Below are 7,852 nucleotides of genomic sequence, written 5' to 3'. Positions count from 1 at the left end.
TAGACTTACTTTTTGTATTTATATTAATTTTATTCTATGATATCTGAAAATCTACGAGAACTGTTTTCACTGCATCTGAAGTACTTTCACCATCCGATCTCTTTCATTTGGTACTTAGTCTAAAATCGCATATTAGTTACACTAACTTTCATATTAACCCCTTCAATGAATCCCACCAAGAAAATTGTTAAATACCAAGAGCTTGATTACAAAATATGAAGACAGTGTGTCTTCTCAGTGAATTAACCTTCCACCATTTCTCCATCCAGAACATGAGCTTCTGTGAAGCAAGACAACTGGTAAGTCAAATGTTCCTAGCATTTTCACCCTTGTCCTTTCGTCACATCATTACCCTTTAATGTGAAACTGCTTTGCTTCCATATTGCCCAGTTTCAAATTCAAGTCTGCTCTTCAAGCTCTAGCTAGCTTAATTCCTGCTTACTCCCCAAACTCATTTGTAAAGACTCCAGGCAAAAGTGCTGCTGTTTCCAGTCTAAATTCTTATGCAATTCAGCATCTGCTTACACTTGTGAATGCATTATTCACTACTCTGTAGAACCATGAATGCTATTGCATATGTTTAATTTATAGATTGGCTTTAGAATATAATTTTAACACAGCCGTTATATAAAAAAGAAAGCACCAAACATAGCACATATGCTTGATAAAGGAAGATGATTTTTTTGTTAAAATGAAAATGTAGCAAGATTATTTAAGGAAAAGTAAGACCACAATAACTTCATTTTCTCCTAAATTGTGTTCTCATGTTTCTATAACTTTTCCTCACAGATTCTATGATTTAGAAATTATAAAGTAGTGCAATCTAGGTAAAACGCATACATCACAGGTAGACATAGACTTTTAAATATGTTTAAAATATTCAAAATAAAAGTCAGGCCAAAATAGGAATAAAAAACACCAAAATAACATCCTTATATTACCTCCTTCTTACTCTTCAATTTTTTTCAATTTTGACATCTTTATCTGAATATGAACATTTTTCATATCAATGTAAAATTTGCTATTTTCATTTTTTCTGAGTCTTTTGCAACCTGTAGTTTTTATTAAAATACTTCTTTTTTTGTTTTTGTTTTTGTTTGGTTTTGTTTTTCAAGACAGGGTTTCTCTGTATAGCCCTGACTGTCCTGGAACTCACTTTGTAAACCAGGCTGGCCTTGAACTCAGAAATCTGCCTACCTCTGCCTCCGGAGTGCTAGGATTAAAGGCATGCACCACTACGCCCAGCTTAAAATACTTCTTTTAATTAAGCATAATTTAAAATTTCTGGTAGGTATGACTGAAGCTCTTAATGTTTTGAGTTATGTAAACTCAAGTTATCATTCCTTGAAGTTTTGTCACCAATCAGTACATGTGAAGTGTGATGAAGTCCAACATAATCTACCCAACTGATGTCTTCATCTATTAATTTATCCAGTATTGAAACATTACATATGATTTTATTGATATCATTATTATTCTATTATGACATTATGGATTTTAAATTTTACACACAGTTTTCATTAATTTTCTTCCATTTATTTTACTCTACTTTTCAAGCTCTACCTATTTTAAGTCTTTTCTTTCTTTCTTTCTTTCTTTCTTTCTTTCTTTCTTTCTTTCTTTCTTTCTTTCTTTCTTTCTTTTTTCCTTCTTTCCTTCCTTCCTTCCTTAGTTTCTTTCTTTCTTTCTTTCTTTCTTTCTTTCTTTCTTTCTTTCTTTCTTTCTTTCTTTCTTTCTTTCTTTCTTTCTTCAAAATCCATTTTTAAGCATCCTAAGCAGAAGTGTATATCCTTCATGTCATATCCATACTGATACATAAAATCTTTATGTTGTGTGATAAACTCTCAAAAACCATATTAAACCAGAAGAATATCTATTTCATGCATCTTAAAACCAGATATAACTTCTATTTCAGGCTTGACTTGACACATGATCTCTACAGATGTGAACAGAACTTGGGCAACACTCCACACATTTCCATTTTTAGATAACAAGCATAAGATAGCCGCTTGTGTTGGCTGGTCAATTACTTTCTAAATCTTGAATCAATTGCTTTGCTATGGACATGAGAAATATTTATTGAGCTGTGAGCTCCAGAAACCCACAGGAGTAGTGTGAGATAAACATTAATGAGAATGAATGTCTGGGAAAACCCACCATCCCAGAAAAAAAAATGTCAGTCAACTATTCATTATATGGTAGGTTTTCAAGATGTGGGGCAAATGTCTATGTCTTATGTGAGTTATGGGTTAACTAGCCCTAATACACTTTCCTTATTTATTCATAAATGAAAACTTCCTCTCTGATTTATAAATTTATCCATATATTGGGTATCCTATTTATTCAGTAAACACACAGAGAATGTGGCTGAGGAAAAAATTAATGTGCATAGGATTGCCCATGTAAAGCACACCAATCAAAAGCATTTGGACACAAATGAATATGCTGAGTATATTTGCAAATTGCCTACATAACAGTAGAGCACACTAAGTATCTGAAGGAGGTTTGGCAAATCAGTATAGAGGCAAATTTTTGGTGTAGGTAACAAGCATCTGAGACAGTGGTACTAGAAATTGAACTATGCTCCTCAAGTTGCATATAAAATTAGACTTAAATGCAGGTAAAGGCAGAATGGAATCTGACATAATGGTTAAGGAGGAAAAAGGGATAAAAATATTTGCAGTCAAGCTTCAAAACTTGACTTTAATATCCAGTACAATATGAAAGAAAGCAAAAACCAATTCCTAAAAGTTGTTTTCTGCCATTCACATGCACATTGTGTGTTTGTTTACACACATAAATAAAAAGGAGAAGCAGAATGGATGGCCATCATATGTAGTAGAGAATAGATATTTCTGTTTATAATTAGAGAAACACTGAATATTACCGAAAAATACTGTAATTATATGTATATGTATATATGTATATTAGAACAGTTTCGTTCATAGTTCAAAACTAGTAGTGTGGAAGTTGTTTAACAGTATCATAATGTCTCTCCTTCCCCATCATCACCTTGGCAGTTGAGAGACCTGATCCCAGGGTTATGTGAGTGGGAGTGCAGGCTCTGCACCTCACCTGAGCAGTACAGCACCTAGGACTGAATGCAGTAGAGCTTTGAAGAGGAGTGTGCAAATGAGTAATACCCTCTCCACTCTCACCAAATGCCACCTGAGGTCTAGACAGCTGGTCCCCAGATTATGAGTTTGGAAGATCTGTCCTGCCCATGTCATTAATAACTGTAGCACTCAAGAGAGGTGGCCATGTGCCTGCCTGGGAAACACAGTGGAGCTGAAACTGATGGCAATGTTACATTTGAACCAGCCCTAAGGGGTGTGAGAGCTAGGGCCCAGTCCCTTGCGGGCTGTAGCAATTGGGTGAATAGGCTTTGTAGTTCAGCCCAAGTTGAAATCAGTTCTCTCCTTCTATCATGGAGATCTATGGGATTGAGTACATATTGTCAGCCAGTTGTAAGCCTTTATCTGTTGAGCCTTCTCAAAAAGCACTGGTCATAAAATTTAGAGGGAAGACCATAGAGGTAAAGCCATTACACCAATTTTCTGCAATTGGTTTTACTTAAAATGCCAATTACCATTCAGCAAATTTTTGGAATATCATATCATAAAGTAGCAGTCTTTGCTCCTATGTTTTGCTACGAAACTAAGAAACCTACTGCATTACTAAGAAACCTACTGCATTGACCACATTTGCATGAGGTTTATGCTAACATATGACTTTATTGGAGAAAGATCCATAAAATTCAATTCAAACTTCTTACATAATATAGCTTTGCCTTTTTGATTTGATAATTTTACCAGTAATTTGTATATGATATGGGCATATGGATACATATTTTATATGTTGAGTTGTAGGGAAACATTATTTTATCTTACTATTACTTTATTTTATGTCTGAAATAATTTGAGACATAATTACCTATTAATCGATTAATCTTTGTTTTGTTGTTGTTGTGTTTTTTGGTTTTGGGGTTTTTTGTTTTTTTCTGTTTTTTTTTTTTTTNTTTTTTTTTTTGTTTTGAGACGGGGTTTCTCTGTATAGCCCTGGCTGTCCTGGAACTCATTTTGTAGACCTGGCTGGCCTCGAACTCAAAAATCCACCTGCCTCTGCCTCCCAATTGCTGGGATTAAAGGCATGTGCCACCACCGCCCTGCTAATCCATTAATCTTAAGAATGGGTGTTATATTCCTTAATACATGTTGTGGTTGGATTCAGTAATAGGGCTTGTTTTGAAATAATTAAGAAATATTTGCTTAGTTTCTAGTACAAGATATTTTAGAAGTTTCACTGCACATGTTTTATATACTTTCTGCCCTACTCTTAGAATTGTCTGATTTTCCAAGATTCTTTTAATTATTTATCATTGATAAGGGCATCAAAACACATAACTCTAAGTGTGAAGTTCACCATTAGAGTATTTGTCCAGCATAACTGAAACCCAATCCAGTAACAATGAATCATTAATAAACACCAACACTTAGATATCTAATGTGTATTCATTGAAACTAATGTGCTATTTTTAGTGTTTAGATTCAGATCGAACAAATGTATGAACATATAAATCAATGAATCTATCTACCACTCCTATATGTAGTGCCACAGATTTCAACCAGCAGAGACAAAAATGACAAGGGCACCAAGACGGGTTCACGCAGCTTCTGCTTTACTTGGGGCAAGGGTTATTCTTATACAGTAGCAGCAACTGTCCTCATCTCACTACACACCACCTCATCCAATCAGAATCACACAAGCTCCATTCATGGATCGGGCACGAGCTCAGATAGGTCACAGATAGGCTGACAGATCCGGATCATGAGGAATAATCTAACTTGGCAGGCAGCTTACCCATGCAGTTTCACTGCACATGTTTGGGCAAGGCAGTAAACATATGGGATTCACAGGGCCTGGCAATGGGCCAGGGCGTCATCTTGGCCCATGCAGCCGCACCCACTTCCTGCATGTAGTTCTAATTTACATAAGTAAATGTACCTTCTAACTGAACACTGCAATGCTGTAGGATACCTGGCTTGAATTTGATCCTGATATTTACATTTCTGCAATAACCAGAAAACTTGATGCTGAATCTGTGTCATATGTATACTCAAGTGATTATTTCAATATAAACTGATAGCACTAGCAAAATTTTGATGTACTGCTCATGTGGGGGAAGTTCCAGTAACAAGAATGAAACACATTTGCTCTTGACTTAGTTTATAGTCATCATTTATTCTGAAGTTCCATTGGTCCACATGTTTTCTTCCACCCTTACAGTGACATGGTTTCCTACTCCTATAATGTCATCAGATAACTCTGTCATAATCTCTACTTTTATGGGGCTTTCAATTGCCTAGCTGATTTTATTTGAATACATTAAGGTCCACTCTTCATAAAAATTAATGAGTTTTTCCAACTTCAAAATGTCATATGTCCTCCATTAAAATGACATACAAAATAATTTCACAGCTGCAAAATTGACCTGTTCTTCACCTATTAGTGCTTTGCTACTTTCTTTCAGATTTTGGCAACCAATGATCTGTGGTTGCCTTTAATTTTAGCTCTTTCATTAAGTTAGAACTATCTAATTGCTGACTTTTTCATACTGACATTTTTATGTTAGGTATACAAATTTGATTTTCTTTCATAATTGCTCATTACTTCTAAGATGTAATATTTTGTTTACCTTTTCAAATACTAAGGGCATTTTCACTTACTATTTCTAACAACACTGAATAATACTGTTAAATAAAACCTTGTGAATATTTTTCTCAGCTTAATTTTACAGGGAAGGACTTATAGTATTTTTGTAAAACTACAACTGTCTCAATAGATGAGCAATTTAATATTTTAGTGTATCTCTATCATTTAAATAAGTGCAAGCATATAGGTCAAGTTTGAGATCACTACGTGTGTGTGTGTGTGTGTGTGTGTGTAAATACAAATTATGGAAAAATCAAGGTTGTAATATCTAGTACAAAGCAGTCAACCTTAAGATTATATAAATACAAGTAAATAAATAAAAAGTGAGCAAATTATATTTGAATAGGAATGCATATAGTTTATTTGTAAAAACAACTAAAGAAAAAGAGGACATGAATTTCAATGTGAGCAACAGGCTTCATGGGAAGTGCTGAAAGAAGTAAAAAATAAACTGTGAGAAATGATGCAATTACATATTTAAAAATGTTAATTTAAAAAAAATAATAATGAAAACTGTTATGATAATTGCCAATCGGCTCAATGGTATAAGTACATGTTGTTTAAAACTTATGAAATAATTTTTAACCTTACAACCATAGTGGAAGGTTATAATTTACTCCTATAATTTACTCTGTCTTCTGACTTCTACATGAACATGTGAAAATTCTGCCCTGTGCTCACGTATGCATGCTTATCCGCACATCACAACACACACACACAAACACACACACAAACACACACAAACACCCACACAAATACATGCACATGTGAACACATATATCATTAATATGAACATAAAATAACAAAAAATACAAAACAGTGAGAATGCATAAATTATTTTCTCTATTAAAATCACCGTTTTATTTTTCTTTTGAGAATTTCAGGATGTGATCCAATATTTTAATTTTGTATTCATCTGACAACCTTTATAGAGTGTAAATGAGTTCATGCCAACAAAAATGTTTTTTTGCATTACATAAAAGAAGGAACAAACTCATTAATAAAAGTCATTGTCAGGGATGCTGCTCAGGTTGCAAACAGCATCTCTGTTGAAACCAGACCTACTACTGAAATTTAACATTGATACTTGCAGATAAGCATTGCCTCAAAATCTCTAAACTCATGTCACATTCTGCCATTGTAATACTCTGCCTTTGTGAGACCGGTTTGATATTCTCTCCCTCTATGTAGGTATTAGGCAATGAAAGAGAGTCAGAATTATCTTCAAGGTCTTCATAAAATGTTTGCAAAGGTATTTATGTGAATCATCAGTAAGTAATTTTTTAAAAACACTGGGAAGTAGTGGAAACATAAGCAACTACATTCTACCAAGTGTTTCTTGCCTTGGATGCCTAAGATAATCACTGGCAATATAAAGCTTAAAAAGTATGAATGGTGTAAGGGTGGAATACTTAAACCACTTTGACTCGTGGCAGGTGGTGGGAGTATTGTACAGACCCAAGTGCTCTCTAGATTCATGAATGAAATACACATACACTCCAGATGTTTGTTTGTTTGTTTGTTTGTTTGTTCATTCATTTATGTAAAGCTAAGTGAATATAATTGGAGATATAAGTGAGAAGTCATTGTCCAAGTTTTGTGGAATATGAACTTTATTAGAGGAGAACATCAGAAAAGGAACATCACAAGGAACGATCCTGTGGGCATGTTGAAGAAGCCCACACAATTAGGTGAGGTATCCAAGTATAATAGGCAAAAACTCTTCTAGCTGGCATTTCAGATTTCATTCTTGATTTATGTCAGAAGGTGATATTAAAACTGTGATGTGGCCTTTCCGGTCCGACCAGCACCAGGGTAGCTAGGGTGCAGAGTAGGCTGACACCGCCAACTACCCACCACACCCACTGCAGAATCTTAAGACTTCTGGTGAGTGGAACACAGCGTCTGCTCCAATCTCTAAACAGAGACAACTATAACAACTAATTCCAGAGATTAACAGATGGCAAAAGGTAAATGTAATTATCTTACTAACAGAAACCAAGACCACTCACCATCATCAGAACCCAGCACTCCCACTTCACCCAATCCAGGGCACCCCAACACACCAGAAAAGCTAGACCTGGATCTAAAAGCATATCTCAAGATGATGGTAGAGGACATCAAGAAGGACTTTAATAAC

This window comes from Mus caroli, chromosome 1 (genome assembly GCF_900094665.2).
Source record: "Mus caroli chromosome 1, CAROLI_EIJ_v1.1, whole genome shotgun sequence".
Classification (NCBI taxonomy): Eukaryota; Metazoa; Chordata; class Mammalia; order Rodentia; family Muridae; genus Mus; species Mus caroli.
The sequence above is the reverse complement of the archived record's forward strand: the minus strand, read 5'-3'. Positions refer to the sequence as shown.